We start from the raw sequence: 19,050 nt of genomic DNA, 5'->3' as shown, positions 1-19,050 counted from the left end.
CCAAGACCCTTATTAATCGCCTTAGTGTTTATTAACAAATACACTCTCACAAAGTAACCAACAATTAGGAGCAAATAAACAGTCTCTTTTACATCATATCACATGAAACACCCAGCATCATCTCTACAATCATATCCATTAGGAAAAACAGTATTAAGGTAAGAAGTTTAAAGAAAAGATTATTTTGAACACACTAGAACTTCCATTCTCATGAATACATAGTTAGCAGTCATTAGGAAGTTTCCTATAAAGACCTCACACAGGTTAAAGTGTGTCCAGACTAATACTCCAGGCAGGTAGAATTCAGTGAAACAGAGGTAGTCTCAAAGATGTAACTAAAATCATCCTTTTTAAGGATGATCCATAAAAGATCCATAAAAGATGTACCTTAATCATCCCTAATACACCTGGCAATAGACTGGTTTACTCAACAACAGCCTTGAAAGTAAATCTTTCAATACTTTGGGAAAACAATTATCATCTCTATGCAAATTAATTTAAAATTTCTTAATAACCTCCAGCCCAAAACTTTCTCCACAGAGTTCCAATCTTGACTTTAAAGTTCAAGAAGAATGAAAAAACAAAACAGTTCAGGACATGGCTAATAGTCTAATATGCTGAAAAGCAACTTCTCCAACTTCCACCAAAAATTCTATTGTTATATATGTTATGATAATCCTTTTGTTCTTCTATATTCACAATCAAGATTTCCTAATCCCCCCCTTTCGCTTCGAATCCTCGAAATCCAATCTGTCATCATCTACAATTAGCTCTTCACCTACCTGCATAAATCGTTTCACCAGGACACCTTCACTGTCAGACTCTGAAACTTAGTATAACAAAGCTAACTAATTTCCCTGCCTGCAGTCTCTCAGAGCTCCAATTCATCTTCATAGCTGTCACTTTAATCTCCCTCAAATATCTCATAATCTTTCATTTCTGAGTTCAATACGGTATAGTATTCTGCTCTGCCTTTAAAATAAAGTCTAATGTTCTGAGCCTGGCATTCAAGGCCTCTTAAGTTTTATCTCCACTAGTGAGATATCCAGGTTTCTCCTCCACTGCAACTCAAATGAATATTCCTATTCAACCACGAAGCAAAGTCACCAAGAGCCTCCTTACCTCAGTACTTCTGATCCTACCACAAAGCCTTCCAGCTCACCATTCTGCCATCCAAAGCAAATTCATCCTAAACACTGAATGCAAATTGTACCAATTATCCTTCTGAATGGAGTACTATTTATCTACATCATTGCTTTCTATTATTAATTAAGTACAGGCAGACTTCATTCCATTACACTTTGCTTTATCACACTTTCCTCTAACACGCTTTGCAGATAAAAGTGCTTTTTACAAATTGAAGGTCTGGGGCAACTATGCATCAAGTCGATCAATTTTTCCTACAGCATTTTCCAACAGCAGCTGCTCTCTTCATATCTCTGTGTCATGTTTTGGTAATTCTCAACATTTCAAACTTTTTCATTATTAGGGTGATCTGTGATCAGTGATTATTGATGTTACTATTGCAAAAAGAATAAAACTTGCTGAAGGCTCAAATGATGGTTAACTTTGTTTTTAGCAATAGAATATTTTCTAATATATACTTTTTTCTAGACACAAAACTATTGCACATAATAGACTACAATATAGTGTAAACATAACTTTTATATGCACTGGTGAGCCAAATAATTTGTGTGACTCGCTTTTTGTGGGGAAAGGAACTGAAACGCCAATCTCTGAGGCATGCCTGTAAAAAGAGAATTTTGAGTCATTTTTAAGTCTTCCTGGCTCAGAAATACAGAAAATGAGGATCATTAGATATTTGAAGTTATTTTACTTTAAGATGCAACCTTTCACTAAAGGAAGAAATGAAATTTAGACTTACCTGCAGAAACTCTCTTATTTGAATACAGTGTTACTAGTATTGTTTTGTGAAAAAAAGGAGTGGACAATATAGATTCTGTAAGTTGCCTTGGCATCCAAGAATTTTGTGTTACATTTTAATTTCCTATCCCTCTCTCCTGGAAGTCTTGAATTCTGTACACAAACAACATGATCCACTGCTCACCTGATTCTCTGACTCAGTGCAAGAATTTATGTCCCAAGTTATAGAAACAGAGAACAAATTAACGGCTGCCAGGGTTAAGGGAAGAAATGCCAGTGAGAGGGAAGCAGGTAGGTTCAGGTACACAAGGCAATGTGACAGAGCCTTGCAGTGGTGGAAATATTCTGTATCGTTGTCAATATCCTCTTCTCCTATACTGTGCTATAGTTGTGCAAGAAATTACCATCAGGGCAACAGTAAAGGATACACAGGATCGATGTGAATCTACAATTATCTAAAAATAAAATGTTTAAGAAAAAAATAAGCTCCAAGACTTCCTTAAAAACGTGTGTGTGTGTGTGTGTGTGTGTGTGTGTGTGTTTAACCTTTAATTTTAAATATTCAGAAATTCAGGCATAAAATACCCAAAATAATGCAAGGGCACAATGCCAGAGTCAAAAATAGTTGAAGTAAACTTTAAAAGCATACAGAAAATCTACTTTTGTCAGTAGTGACAATTAACACATTCATCTAAAGCCCTAAAGATTACATGAGAACATTTAATAGAACGTGCAATGTGACTTTACTAGCATATAAGAATGGAAGACATTAACAATCCCATTTAGGAACAAAGAAATTACAGACTACATATTGGTACAAAAAGCAATAACAGGTAATAACTCTCAAGCAAGCTATTTTGGATAAGAATTCAAAACACTAATAGAAATGGCTTTTCTTACTGTTTCTTTTAAGAGTATACCCATTGTTTATGCAATATATATAATGTATGCAATGCTAAGTTCATATTTAAAGGGAGTTGTCAGGAGTCTATAAGCACAGAACTCTTTCATATTTCACTACCCTAAGACTTCTTACACAGAATCATGATTATTCATCCCTGTCTCCCAGGAAGTCAAATTCATGCTGTTATTTATACTGAAAACCAACAATCTAATTTCAAAATGAAAATGTTTCTAAAAATCAGCAACTTTCTAAGGCAGCAAATACTAAGCTAGTCATCTGAATTGTAGAATTGGAAATTTCATATAACTACAATATATGATTAATAAAATAAACAGCTGCGGCTTAATTAAAAAACCCAAATGAAGGTATTACTTGAACATACATTCTTTGTGACATACAGTGTGGCTAATGGGGGGGGGGGGGCTTTCATCTGCAAATATCTGATAAGGAGACTTCGAAGGTATGCAAACATCTGAAATTATTCTGCTTTCCAGTCTATTTATAATAATTAAATGGTAATTAAGAAGGAACTGAGGAAAGGGACTTCCCTGGTGGCCCAGTGGCCAAGATTTCTCACTTGCAATGCAGGGGGCCCCAGACTGATCACTGGTCAGGGAACTGGATGCCACATGCCACAACTAAGAGTTTGCATGCCACAACAAAGACCCAGGGCAGCCAAATAATAAAAAATAAATATTAAACAACAAAAGAGGTACTAAGGCAAGGATTACTTAAAGTAAGATAACAAACCAAGTAAGCCACTTGATGTGGTTGTTATGGGTTAAACTGTATCTCCCCTCTACCCCCAAAAGGTATGTTGAAATTCTAACCCCAGTACATCAGAATACAGACCTACTTTGGAGACAGGGTTAAGGCAGAAGTAATTACTATGGTGTAATATGGTGTTACTGAGTAGAGTGGGCCCTTAATCCAGTAGGACTGGTGCCCTTATCAAAAAAGAAGAGGCACAGACATGGATTAATGCATCTACAAGGCAAGGGCCATTGAGGATTAACTCTGCCACCAGGAAGAAGCCTGGGAGGGTCTCAGAGGGAGGAAAGATCTATAGGTGCCTTGATTTTGGACTTTTGGCCTCCAGAACCCTGAGGCAATAAATTTTTGTTGTTGTAAATCACCCAGTTGTTGGCTCTATTACAGCAGTCCAACGGAACTAATACAAATTTTTGGAACTAGGAAGTACAGCACTTCTATAACAAACAGCTTAGGATGTGGAGTGGCTTTGGGGAGGAGAAAAGTAGAGAGTCATCATCATAGACTATATCACATATATATCATATGCTATAACATATATATATATATATATATATATAAATGAAGAACAGAGTATCGCTACATGTGCTAAATCTACTTCTGGCAAGGTCTCGGAGGTAAATGAGGAGCATGGTATTGGTCACTGGAGGAAAGGTGATCCCTGTTGTGCAAAGTGGAAAAGTTGTGTTATGTTGGGTGAAAGGTAGAACTTAAAAATTACAAACTTGGAAATGTAGTTGCAATTTCCAATGGAAGTATGGAAGGTTCAGCCTTGCTTGCCTTGTCTGCTTACTGTAAGATAGCAGAAGAAAGAAAGAAACTGAGGAAGGAACTGCTAAGCAAAAAGAAACCAGTTTGGAAAATGCTCAGCCTATCCACAGAGTATATTCTGGAGACTGGGCCAATGGTTTGGCTGGATAGACATTTGCTAAAGGGATTAGGCATGTGAGTTATGGATCAGATCAACCATTTCAGCAGAAGCCAGGAATGGAGGAGTGATTATCCAGGAAAGGCCTGCGGAGGATACTCTTGTGTGATGGCTTGGATACCCCTGAGGTGCAAAGTAGACCAACCAAGTTTGTGAGGGCTTTATGTTATAAGAAATAATGCCAGCCTGAACTGAAAAGGACAGAGCCAGGATGAACTGAAGGAAGAATGACTAACAGGACAACTCACAAGGAAGAGGACTGAGACAACAGTCCTCTGTAACATCTGTTACAGCAGCAAAAAAGCTCTAATACGGAACATATAGAAAGATGCTGCCATGTGTTTTATTTAAGATATATTAATGGAGGCCCTCCTGCAATGGAGGAGACAGAGGAGGTGCGGGTTCAACCTCTGCACTGGGAAGATCCCCTGGGGAGGAAATGGCAATCCACTCTAGTATTCTTTCCTTTTTTTCTTACCCTCCCTCCCCCCACTCTGGTATACTTGCCTCAAAAATCCCATGGACAGAGCAGCCTGGTGGGCTATACAGTCCATGGGGTCGTACAGAGTCAGATACGACTGAGCAACTAAGCATACACAATGGAAATATTCAATAAAGCAGTAAACCCATTCATGTTAAATTTTTCTGAATAACAAAAACCCACGAACTATTACTATCTAATCAAAAGTACGCTAGATAATACATAAAAATAACCTTATTTCTTTTAAAATTCTATATTGGATTATAATGCCTTGGAAGAGGAGGAAAAGAAAGCATGAAAACAGTTTGTTGAGAAACTACAAAACCCACAGCGCAGCATACTGTGGCACTTAAAAATTGGATTCAAACTCCAGTTTCAACACTAACCAGCAATGTAACCTTGATCAAGTTATTAAATGTCTCTGTGCCTCAGCTACCTCATTTGAAAAACTTTCTCATTTGAAAAACTGAGCATAACAATGATAACTACCTCACAAGGACTAAGCTTTTTGCATCTGTAAAATAGACTGTTGTCAACTACAAATTAGCACTTATCTTGCCTTGACAACCTCATGAACAGTATGAAAAGGCAAAAAGATAGGACACTGAAAGATGAACTCCCCAGGCCGGCAGGTGTCCAATATGCTACTGGAGAAGAGTGGAGAAACAATACCAGAAAGAATGAAGAGACGGAGCCAAAACGAAAACAACACCCAGCGGTGGATGTGACTGCTGATGGAAGTACAGTCTGATGCTATAAAGAGCAATACTGCATAGAAGCCTGGTATGTTAGGTACATAAATCAAGGCAAATTGAAAGTGGTCAAACAGGAGATGGCAAAAGTAAACATCGACATTTTAGGAATCAGTGAACTAAAATGGACACTGGAATGGGCGAATTTATCTCAGATGACCATTATATCCACTACTGTGGGAAAGAATCCCTTAGAAGAAATGGAATATCTCTCATAGTCAACAGAAGAGTCCAAAATGCAGTACTTGGATGCAACCTCAAAAACGACAGAATGATCTCTGTTTGTTTCCAGTGCAAACCATATAATATCACAGTAATCCAAGTCTATGCCCTGAGCAGTAATGCCAAAGAAGCTGAAGTTGAATGGTTCTATGAAGACCTACAAGACCTTATAGAACTAACACTGAAAAAAGATGTCCTTTTCATTATAGGGGACTGGAATGCATAAGTACTAAGTCAAGAGATACTTGGAGTAACAGGTAAATTTGGCCTTGGAGTACAAAATAAAGCAGGGCAAAGGTTATCAGAGTTTTGCCAAGAGAATGCACCAGTCATAGCAAACACCCTCCTCCAACAACACAGGAGAAGACTCTACACATGGACATCACCAGATGGCCAAACCAAAATCAGACTGATTATACTCTTTGCAGCCAAAGATGAAGAAGCTCTATACAGTAAGCAAAGACAAGACCAGGAGCTGACTGTGGCTCAGATCATGAACTCCTTGTTGCCAAATTCAGACTTAAATTGAAGAAAGTGGAGAAAACGACTAGACTATTCAGGTATGACCTAAATCAAATTCCTTATGACTATACAGTTTAAGTGACAGATTCAAGGGATTAGATCTGATTGACAGAGTGCCTGAAGAACTATGGACAGAGGTTCCTGAAATTGTACAGGAGGCACTGATCAAGATCATCCCCAAGAAAAAGAAATGCAAAAAGGCAAAATGATTGTCTGAGGAGGCCTTATAAATAGCTGAGAAAAGAAGAGAAGCAAAAGGCAAAGGAGAAAAGGAAAGATACACCCATTTGAATGCAGAGTTCCAAAGAATGGCAAGGAGAGATAAGAAAGCCTTCCTCAGTGATCAGTGCAAAGAAATAGAGGAAAACAACAGAATGGGAATGACTAGCGATCTCTTCAAGAAAATTAGAGATACCAAGGGAACATTTCATGCAAAGATGAGCATAATAAAGGACAGAAATGGTATGGACCTCATAGAAGCAGAAGATATTAAGAAGAGGTGGCAAGAATACATAAAAGAACTATATAAAAAAGATCTTCATGACCCAGATAACCACGATGATGTGATCACTCACCTACAGCCAGACATCCTGGAATGCAAAGTCAACTGGGCCTTGGGAAGCATCACTACGAACAAAGCTAGTGGAGGTGATGGAATTCCAATTGAGTTATTTCAAATTCTAAAAGAGGATGCTGTTAAAGTGCTGCACTCAATATGCTAGCAAATTTGGAAAATTCAGCAGTGGCCACAGGACTGGAAAAGGTCACTTTTCATTCCAATCCCAAAGAAAGATAAGGCCAAAGAATGGTCAAAATACCTCACAATTTCACTCATCTCACACACTAGCAAAGTAATGCTCAAAATTCTACAAACCAGATTTCAACAGTATGTGTACTATGAACTTCCAGATGTTCAAGCTGGATTTCAAAAAGGCAGAGGAACCAGAGATCAAATTGCCAACATCCACTGAATCATCGAAAAAGCACGAGAGTTCCAGAAAAACATCTACTTCTGCTTTATTGCCTACACCAAAGCCTTTCACAACAAACTGTGGAAAATTCTTAAAGAGATGGGAGTACCAGACCTCCTTACCTGCCTTCTGAGAAATCTGTATGCATGTCAAGAAGCAACAGTTAGAACTGGACATGGAACAACAGACTGGTTCCAAATAGGGAAAGGAGCATGTCATGGCTGTATATTGTCACACTGCTAATTTAACTTACATGCAGAGTATATCATAAGAAATGCCGGGCTGGCTGAAGCATGAGTTGGAATCAAGACTGCCAGAAGAAATATCAATAAGCTCAGATATGCAGATGACACCACCCTTATGGCAGACAGTGAAGAAGAAATTGGGCCTCTTGATGAAAATGAAAGAGGAAAGTGAAAAAGTTGGCTTATAGCTCAACATTGAGAAAACTAAGATCATGGCATCTGGTCCCATCACTTCATGGTGAATAGATGGGGGAACAATGGAAACAATGAGAGACTTTATTTCTCTGGGCTCCAAAATCACTGCAGATGGTGACTGCAACCATGAAATTAAAAGAAAGCTATGAAATTTAAAAAGCTTGCTCCTTGGAAGAAAAGCTATGACCAACCTAGACAGCATATTAAAAAGCAGAAACATTACTTTGCCAACAAAGGCCCGTCTAGTCAAAGCTATGGTTTTTCCAGTAGTCATGTATGGATGTGAAAGAAAGCTGAGCACCGAAGAATTGATGCTTTTGAACTGTGGTGTTGGAGAAAACTCCTAAGAATCCCTTGGACTGCAAGGAAATCCAACCAGTCCATCCTAAAGGAAATCAATACTAAATATTCATTGGAAGGACTGATGCTGAAGCTGAAACTCCAATACTTTGGCCACCTGATATGAAGAACTGAATCACTGGAAAAGACTCTGATGCTGGGAAAGACTAAAGGCAGGAGTAGAAGGGGACGACAGAGGATGAGATGGTTGGATTGCATCATCGACTCAATGGACATGAGTTTGAGCAAGCTCCAGGAATTGGTGATGGACAGGGATGCCTGGTGTGCTGCAGTCCATGGGGTCGCAAAGAGATGGACACAACTGAGCGACTGAAGTGAAATGAATAGCACTGCCAATGACTGAACGCAAAGGCATTCGCCGTCTGCCTCTATGGAGACTGAACCCCACGCTGCTGTAGCTGCTGACCTTCAACAACCCCTGAGGGAGCTCAGGGCAGAGTGAGGCGCTCTGTGCTCCAGGGAATCTGGTGGGACAGGTCTTTAGATAGTTGGATATTTTTAGGAACAGATTTTATGATCTCAATCTTTGCATCTCCTCATATCTACAGAAGCAATAAATCCCCTCATGACATCACATCTTCATGACTAACAAAAAAACTTTTGTAAAATGAGTGCTTCACGGTACCAAACTCCCTCTTCATCAAAACCTTATATACTGACATTCCCCCACTGCCGCTTTGGAGCAGTCTCACTTAGAGCAATCTGAGATGCTGCCTCCTGGGCTGCAGTCCTCATTCTGCCCCAAATAACATTTAACTTGCAGCTCTCAAGTTGTACATCTTTTTTTAGTCAACACTGCTATAAATAATATACACGCCTATTGTTTTAAATAGGTTAAAAGTGAAAGTGTTAGTCACTCAGTTGTGTCTCTTTGCAACCCTGTGGACTGTAGCCCACCAAACAGGATAAGCATTATACAAAGTGCTTTAAGTTGGTCTGACTACAAGAACACAGAGGTTCCTAGTGTTATCAAGAATCAAGAGCAACTATGGACTTGTACTGGACTGAGAAACAATGTGAGAGGACGGGGCCCTTGTCATGGGTGGAACCCAGTGCAGGGCGCATCCAGCTTCTGGATGGCTCCTAACAGACCAACTCCTTGGCTTCCCCTCTTGGAGAAACAACAAAAACTGAAGGCTCAGTAGATGCAAATAAATCCTGCCAAGTAGAAATAAGGTTTGAGTGTAGGGGTGGAATTCATTTGATTTCTACTGTATTCCCCTAAAATAGGTATAAGGGGTCAGTGTTAGATGGTTCCATGTATGTAGTTTCAAGAGACATGAGATGCTATCCACTTGTATCTCAGAGTTAAAAAGTAATTTTCTGTACATACACAGGAAAATATTCTCTTTTTTACATATAAAGTTTCAATGACTGTCAGTCACAGCATATCACAGCCCACAGAGGATAAATAATATTTAAAATTTTCACATAAATCATTAACTTCCCAACAAATATAAAAAAAGGAACCAATGCATAGGATGAAACAGATTTACTGAACTGGACAATCAAAAAAAAGAGAAGAACCAATGATGGCAAACTCTTGTTATGAATATATATGTGTCCAATGAAGCATATATTGTAGTCTTCTATCGACACATGGTAGTCGGTGTATCTTAAAACCAAAGAGCACTGTCAGAAACTGTCTAATTGCACTGAAAAATTACAAATCCCAGTCTGTACAGTCATTATGGTAACATGTGCCCATGAGGACTTGAAAATGACTCATATTTTAAAAACACAAATAGCACATCAATACCTATTTCCTTCAGAAATTTAAATCAACAATTGGAAAAGTTAGGTTTTTATCAAAATCTAGTCTCCCCCAGAAAATTAATGTTTTTGAAGGTTATTGGTTATCTTCAAGGCACAACCAAATTACTACATTAGTTTACATTCAGCAAAACTGTCTTACATCTTCAAACACAGAAGCTCTGAATATATGGGACTGTGTTTCAAATGGAAAAGTGCAAAACATTCAGTGGAATCACCATTCACTTACTTTAAGAGCCCAAAAGTTTTTACATTACAACTTGCCCTTTAGAAGAACTTCATAAATAAAGAATAAAGGGAAGAAAAACAGTCTCAATTTCATTGATTTCTAACAACACGCTGTCCTTAGCTATGACAATAAGAATTAAGAATGTTATTAACATAATTAGATACAATTCATTACTGTTTAAGTAGTAACAAAGATACTACTTAGAGTAGAATAAAGTATTAGGGATAATGACCTCTTTTTAACAAAGAAAGTGACTGATGATGATAACTAATTTAGAGTTAAAACCAGTAACTAGCCTGAAATACAATTATATTGTAAACTACAAAACTACCCTTTATAGTAACAGATAATTTAATACTCAGTATGTTCACATACCTCATTGGGGGGAAAAAAAAAGTTTATCAACTCTTCACAATAATTCTGAAAGGTAGAAACAAGTACCTCATTCCCATAAGAGGACACTGAGATCAACCAAGGTCATCTAACTAGTGAGTGAGTATACACATAGGTCTGACTACAAACATGCTATTGTTTCTTTGCTTCCTTTTTTTTTCTTTAAACATTTACTGTCCATTTCGTGTGTGCCAAACATTATCACAGAAATGAGTGACTGAGATTGGTGTAGCCTCATATCCAAGTCTATGCTGTCAGTAGGTAATGTGGCCATGAGCACTTGAGATATGGCTAGTATGAACCAAGATGTGCTGTGTGTTAAATTATACACCAGATTTCAAAGACTTAAAAAGAAAAAAGAGGATATAAGGTATGTTAATAATTTTTCACATTACATATTGAAATGTATAAATTAATCTATTTATATATAAATTAATATATAAAATTTGCATGTATATTTTAGGTTAATAAAAAGTGTATTTAAATTTTTTTTTAAATTCAGACAATTCTAAGGCTACAGTATTAAGAGAAATCTTGAATTACAGAATGTGGGTATACCATGGAAAGGGAGAATCTTTCTTAACCAGATATTTTAACCAGCTGATAAAACATTTATCCTTTATTCTTCTAGGCTTACACCTCTTTCATTCCTTCCTCTTTTTTTAACACTTTTATCTTTTTCTTCTTTTCTGTTTGTTTTCAACCCTTTTATTTGTTTTCAACTTAGTGATGTCCAAAGCCTAAAAACTCTCCATTCCCTCTACATGTAAAAAATAGCCTTCACTGAAACAAACTACGCTACTATCAATCCACTGGCACTCCTGAATCTTCACCTTCATCTCACAACTACATAAACATATACCCAATCAATACAAATGAAATGGATTTCCACTGAATCATACCAAACTTAAAGGAGAGGAAGACCAGCTCTTTGGAAAACTGTTACAATACTAACTCATTTTATTGCAGGATTCCAGGAAGTCCAGACTTTTTCCTGTACACTTATGCTTAGTTATTTCTCACTTCAAATAGGGATGGGAAATAATATTTTCCAATATCAACTCAAATTTTTAAGGTAGTACTTCTGATCAGTATTTTCTGGCTTCTGTTCTGATGGTAAGTCACTCAGTTCTTATGAAACCAACTGATTAACAGAAAGATGCCCTAATTTAAATGGCTATTAATCACTAAATAAAATAATTTTAGAAAACAGATGCATTATACAGTTAATGAAGCCAATGTCTATTGACAGGATATTATTCTACTATTTGTAGAAGTATCTAACTTATTGAGATACAACAAAAATTTCTGAAGGAAGTTTTGTTCTTTTTATGTTCACCATAAAGTTAAGAGCATATGTATTTATTATTTACAGTTAAATATTTTTATTGTATTTAATGTGCTGATTAGCTGTAAAAATGTAATGGAACCTATTTATATTGAAATTATTCCAAATAAATTTCAAAAAATAAGTAAAATAATCTTCTGTAGTCCATTCTTTCTATTATCATAAAATTTTCATTGACAGTTACAAATCTGAACAGAATTTCACCCTCCTTGGAGTACTCCAAACAGACCAACTGTTAGCTAGCTCAAAACGGAATTACATTAGAAAAGGGGGAATTCAGAATCAATATAACAAATACAGATAAATATAATATACATTATGCTAAGCTAAAGAAATCAGGTATTTTAAAAGTTCACACTGGTGATTATTCCACCTGATTAATGAATACAACTATGTTTAATATAATGGATAAGGAGTAGCCACACTGCTCTACTTGTTGAAACTGACTACAGCTCTTCTGTTTATTAGCTGAGTAAAAGTGGGTAAGCCTTGAGCTCTGCATCATCTCTCTCACATAAAAATGTTCTCCTGGCTCTCTCACAGGGGGTTCAAAAATTTTTAAGTGTGTTAATATATTTGGATCAACTTGAGCTCTTTAAAAAAGATTATGATTATGATCTCCCCAACTCTCTTCCCCGCAAAAAAAACTAAAAGAAACTCAAAATGCTGTTGTAAAGCAATGTAATGTTTTAAAGTTTAAGTCTGGACTCAAACACTTATATTTTACAGAACAGATTTTCAAAGATAGTAGAGCCACATGATTCTTGAGCTCATTCTTCAGATGAACTTAAGAAAAAAAAATGCATGAAATCAATGTAAGAGTAGAACAGAAAAGGCCTCCTGCCAGTTTCTATCTATGGAACATCTTTAGGCACCCATCACTATATACCCAAATGGACTTCTCCCCTTGGTCATATGTAATATCCATTATAATATGGATTTACTTCATCTGTACACTTATTCACTCATTGCTCATTTGTATATGTACTCTCTTCACAAATAATTTTGTGAGAAAATTATTATAATTACTTTATAATTTATTATTTCAATAAAAGAAAGTTTTTAAATATTTAGAATTAAGATAAAAGTAATATTTGAACAGCACTTTGATTTTGATTTTCTGAGTAACATTTCATTTAATATTAGTCAAAGGCAAGTAATAGGCCATTTCACCAGATCACATGAAAAGTAAACTATATAATTACATTTATACTGACTGAGCAGGGAGAGAAAAGAAATAACTTTGAGATCAATATTAATCAGCAAACCCAGTATAAAAAGAGTACAAAGGTCATTTCCTTTGTCCTTATATCCATCAATGAAGCAAGTGCTGCAGGAGACCTGAACATTCCTTGTTTTCCCCAGACTGGTCTGCAGAGTTCCCAGAACTCTGATTTTGTCAAACTGTACAAAACACTTAGAGGCTCTGGGAATCCTAGGATACACACCCAGAGAAAAAGTCTAAATGTTCTGTTTTCATGGACATAGAGAAGAAAGTAGCTCTAAAATACCCTTAAAGGCCAAAAAGATAATCAGAGTCAATAGTAAGAAAGCAGGATACCAGAACTGAATTTCTTATTCTCATTTTAATAAATCATTACTGTGAACTGTTTCAGATACCTTGCCATATCTGACCTTCCTCTTCCAGTCTATTTTAAATCATGAAAATATACATTGTGTCTTTCCAAGAAGTACATACTAGGTGCCAGGAGGATTAGAGGCACCTAAAAATATTTTTTGAATAAATAACCTTTTATAAATATATGAGGAAACAGAGGCTCAGAGCATTCAATGTGCCCAATGTCAAACTACTAACAAGTAATATGATGCTTACCAGATTCCAATCTAGAAAAACTCCCATACTCTTAACCAATCTACTGTGGATATTCAAAACCAAACCATATTTAACACATTTTAAATGGTTTTTAATTTAAATGTGGGCCATATTTTTCCACTCTAAACTTCTTTTTCTATGACCCATAACCAAGTTGAAATTACAGTTGAGAACAAATGCCTGGGTCCCATTATTTTTGCTTTTTATGCATGACATCATGCTGTGTTGATACAATATATCCAGTCTAGCTAACAACTTTCCTAAATAAGTTTCCTCTTCTCCGTCTGCTTTTAATAGGTTCAGATTCATTTCTTCTGAATATTTTCAGGCTTCACCATGGCAGGATATGTCTCCCTTATAAAGTAAGGCAATTATAAAGCAATTTAAAGTATGGGGCTAGAAACTCTATCTTTCTGACCCATGGGAACACTGCTCAAACAAAGAAAAACTATATAGAAAGAAGGGAAATGGATTCAAATAGCTTGCTCCAGGGGTCTCTCAAAAATTCTGTAGGAATTATTTTTAGAATCTCTGTTTCTCAACACTTAGCTAAGTATTCTCATAGAAAGGTTAAGGAAGTGCAGAGTTGCAGATATTAAACAATCCACTTTTCACTGTGCCATGTAAAACACAGCATGAAACTGAACTCTTTAGTATCGGGGAAGAGATGAAATCACTCTGTTCTGAATTCATGTGTTGTATGTCACACTTTATATGGGAGATAAACTCGGGCAAGATGAGATAAAATAGGGCTCTGCAAAGTCTTGGGGATCTAAGTATTTTATGAATATAAAGATTTGCTCCTAAGAGTCCATAAAATCATATGTGAGAGAGCTGACAGAAATGACATGGAAGTATATAACAGATAATCCTTCTATGATGTTCAGATACAATGACTTTTGAATATTTCAAATATTTTTAATGACTAATTGGACACAATTAGTTCACCCAGCACCTGGAATGAACCTTAGGATATAAATATTCCTCTCCAATCATCATAATTCATACATGAAAAACTGAGGCACAAAAACACTAAGTGACTTGCAAGATGTCATAAGAATGCACGAGTGCTAAGTCACTTCAGCCACGTCCAACTCTTTGTGACCCAATGGACTGTCACCCAGGAGGCTCGTCTGTCCATGGGATTTTCCAGGCAAGAATACTGGAGTGGGTTGCCACTACTTCCTCCAGGGGATCTTCCTGACCCAGGGATCAAACCTATATCTCTTACATCTCCTGCATTGGCAGGCAGATTCTTTACCACTAGCACCACCAGGGAGGCCAGTCACAAGGACAGTGAGTGGGAAAAAAGTTTCAAGTGATGCAAGATTCAATATCCTACCAACCATCATCTCTGGTATTTTCAACTTCCCAATCACTGAGCAACCACTAAGCTCACAGGAACACACTGAGTAATTCAAGGCGCTGAATGTGAAATTAGCCATTTCCCAGGTTTCATGATAGACTACTGGCCATGGTAAAAAAGTACCTGACTAATGCTAGAGATGTTCACCTCTTCACTTCTGAGGAACTGGAGATGAAGGCAACAACCTCTAACCCTCTTCCATCATTTTTTTTTGTACAGTTCAAACACTAATACCAATGTAGGAAATGATTTCAAAAGTAATATCGTTTTTCTAAAGGGGAAAGACAGGAGCAAATTAGGAAAAATATCAATGAAACAGCATGTATGCATAACGAAATCCCCAGAACGGAAGCACTGTAGAGTTTCATCGTCCCTCAGTATCCTTGGTGGTCTGGTTCCGGGACTGCCCTCAGATACCAATGTGTATAGATGCTTAAGTCCCTGGTATAAAATGTGGTAGTATTTGCACATAACCTATGCACATCTTCCCACACAGTTTAAATTATCTGTACATAACTTATAATACCTAAAACAATGTAGATGCTCTGGAAATAGTTATGAATATAATATAAATGCTATATAGTTGCCAAAAAAGAAACTTACAGAATTTTTTTCCTAATCTTTTCAATTCACAGTTGGTTGAACCCACAGATGTAGAACCCAAGGATTTAGACAGCTGACTATATATATTAAGGGTGCTCTTACTTGGTAGAAACAAAAATAACTTGCTATTTTTCAAATAAATCCTAGGTTACCATATTTTAAATCTTATATGCCAAACTGAATTTTTAAGCTATTTTTAGGAAAAAATAAAACCTTTATTTATTTAACAGTCCTGTCATAAACAGTATCCCACACTCATGGCAATCTGATCACACATCTCTTGCCACATAAAAAATCCTCTGGCACTATTTCTAAAACAAGAGACAACCGGATGAAAACTAACTAGATCAAAAAATCAATGCCTTTAGGAAGAAATATAATTTATTTCAGGCTTTCTAATACTAACAATATGGTCAGAAATTTAACATTACATAATAAAAGAAAAACAATTTTGAGGAAATAAGTTTTTGAACTGATTAACAACAGATAGCTTTTCAGCAACACTTTCTTGGAAAACCCCACAGCACTATAAGTAAATAATGCAGCATCTCAGATTCATTTTGTCTGGCAATTCCTGCATTCCCACTCAAGTGTGAGAATATGTATGGCATGGCTACTATCTTTTCTCGGTTATTAATTTTGTGAAATGATTTAAAGCAAGGGGAAAAGATAGATATATATTCTATATGAACGAGTAGAAAAACAAATAGAAGATAGAAAAATACACCATGCATTTTTTAAGTGTTTCTTCAATTTCTCTCTGGCCAAATTTAGAACACCATAAATAGGGAAATCAATGGAAAAACATTTCCTGTAAGAGGATTCATTATTATTCTAAGAAATTAAGATGGGGAAAACAGGATTTAAATCAGTTTAAGGCCAACAAGGATCCAACATGCAGAACTAACTTCCATGACTGTTACTATTAGTTGCTTGACTTTAAACTCAAAATAGCAAAAATGAGGCTGCAGTAAATCAATCTGTGACATGTTAAGAATAAATCAAGCCAAAAACTTAGCAACTCAGAACTTTTAAATATGTAATAAACCTTTTAAAATATGAATAATCTGTGCCAGTAAATTAACTGGGAAATTATTCTAAGAAAATAAATTATTATACTTAAAGTACTAGCTTATATTAGAGAATGTTCATCTCAGCAGTGTTTATCAAAGATCTAAAAAATGTAAAAAAAATTTCTAGAAACAATAGGGTACTGCTTTAAAAACTCATGGTATAACTTATGGGAGAGCATTTAGAGATATGGGAAAGTACACCCCATAGGTGGATAAAACAGGTTATATGTGATTACATATGTAACATATATGGTTTATCTACATATAATGTACATACACACGTGAGAGACAGACCCAGTTCCTTTGATCTGATTTTGGGGAGAGCTGTGGGGATGGAAGTGGTCAGTACAACTAGAAGTGGGCATGGCATGAGAAGCCTGCCTGGACTAAAAGCCGTATACTTGGAGTGGAAATATCCACAAACAGAGGAATCCCTTTCTTAAGAGGCAATCTCTCTCTTTCAACTCTTGATCTCTCTATATTTATCCAAACCAAAAGTGTTTCATCCCGAGCACCTAGTTCTTTTCTTTCAGGTCACTTATAAAAATTTAGTCATATGTTTATATGTCTACTTGGTTAATGTCTATTTCCTGCCCTAGAACCTACATTCTGTGAGGACAGGGCTCAGATCTGTTTTACCAACACATAGCACATGCTCCATAAATACTAACTGAATTACTACAAAACACTAGAATGCTGCCGGCAAAGTAAGATGAAAATGAAAATGCAATCTAATGTTGACCTTACTATATCTGAATTGTTTACTTGCTTTATTTATATTTACATAATTTATTTAAAAACAGAGTTACTTGATATTTATGCAAAACCTTTGATTAGAAGACCCCATGGACTATACAATCCATGGAATTCTCTAGGCCAGAATACTGGAGTGGGTAGCCTTTCCCTTCTCCAGGGGATCTTCCCAACCCATGGATCAAACCCAGGTTTCTCACATTGCAGGCAGATTTTTTTTTTACCAGTTGAGCCACAAGGGAAGCCCAACTTTCACTATGTAGAACCTTTGATTAGAAGACCTCAAAATCTTTCAATGGCAAATATGGGGATTCTGCTGTAATTAATGGAAACATGTCACAAACACTAGGGAATGTGTTCTTTTTTTGTCCAGCAAATGATACATAGGTACAAATTACAACTTAGATTTCTAAATTCATATCCACTTGCTAAGAATTTAGTTATTACAAATAAAATGTACAACTATCATTTGTTGTAACAATCACTAAAAAGCTCTGGACAAGAGAAGTCCTATAGTACCCCAAGGGCAATGGGTCCACTGATAAAATCTAGAAAGTGATTGGGTAGGACATGCTCTATTTTTACTCTAAAGAAACTCATTAATCAGTATAAACATTAAAAAAAAAGGCTACATAATAAATGCAATTTTAATGATCTACATTCCCTCACATTCACGTATACTTTTAATGTATTTAAATTCAAATTGGACTGAATCCAGAAAGTAATCATAAATATAGCCAATATCAGCCTCAAATCCTGCCAACTAATCAAGACCACTTTAAAACACTTCTGTCCAATCATGTTTCTGGCGCCAAAAAAAAAAAAAAAAAACAGCCCCCTATCACCTACTTATACAACTTAAACAATAATCAGAATAAAGATTACTCATCTGTATGTGGGGAGAAGGAAATGGCAACGCATTCCAGTATTCTTGCCTAGAGAATTCCATGGACAGAGGAGCCTGGTGGGCTGCTGTCCATGGGGTCACGCAGAGTTGGACATAACTGAAGTGACTTAGCATGCATTCATGCATTGGAGAAGGAAATGGCAACCCACTCCAGCAAGAATCCCAGGGACAGAGGAGCCTGGGGGGCTGCCATCTACGGAGTTCCACAGAGTTGGACACAACTGAGGCGACGCAGCAGCAGCAGCATCCACATGTGTAATAAGAAATTATTTCAGGGTTGTAGTTTCACTTATTTCCTCAGATGTGATTGCCTACTACAATCTATCAATTGTCCAGAAATAAAAAATCAGGAATGTTCTTCCTTCACTAGTGAATAAACACAAGCTGGAGCAGTGATCCTTTAAATCAACATTGGAAAACCTCATGGGGTTGGAGTGATCTGACTAACTAGAGGAGGAAGGTAAAGCCCTAGGGACAGCAGAGTTAAAAACAATAGTCATCACTTCAATTTTGGTCCATTCTGCATTCCAAGAACT

General features: G+C 36.5%; 1 protein-coding gene across 8 annotated transcripts in view; it reads right to left on the bottom strand.

The window, feature by feature from the left end:
* KDM4C (lysine demethylase 4C) overlaps positions 1 to 19,050 on the bottom strand; it is a 400,301-nt gene that overhangs the window by 199,819 nt on the left and 181,432 nt on the right. The gene's annotated exons all lie outside the window — the stretch shown is intronic.

Source organism: Odocoileus virginianus, chromosome 18 (assembly GCF_023699985.2).
Source record: "Odocoileus virginianus isolate 20LAN1187 ecotype Illinois chromosome 18, Ovbor_1.2, whole genome shotgun sequence".
NCBI classification, from domain to species: Eukaryota; Metazoa; Chordata; class Mammalia; order Artiodactyla; family Cervidae; genus Odocoileus; species Odocoileus virginianus.
This window is presented reverse-complemented; position numbering and strand designations above follow the sequence as displayed.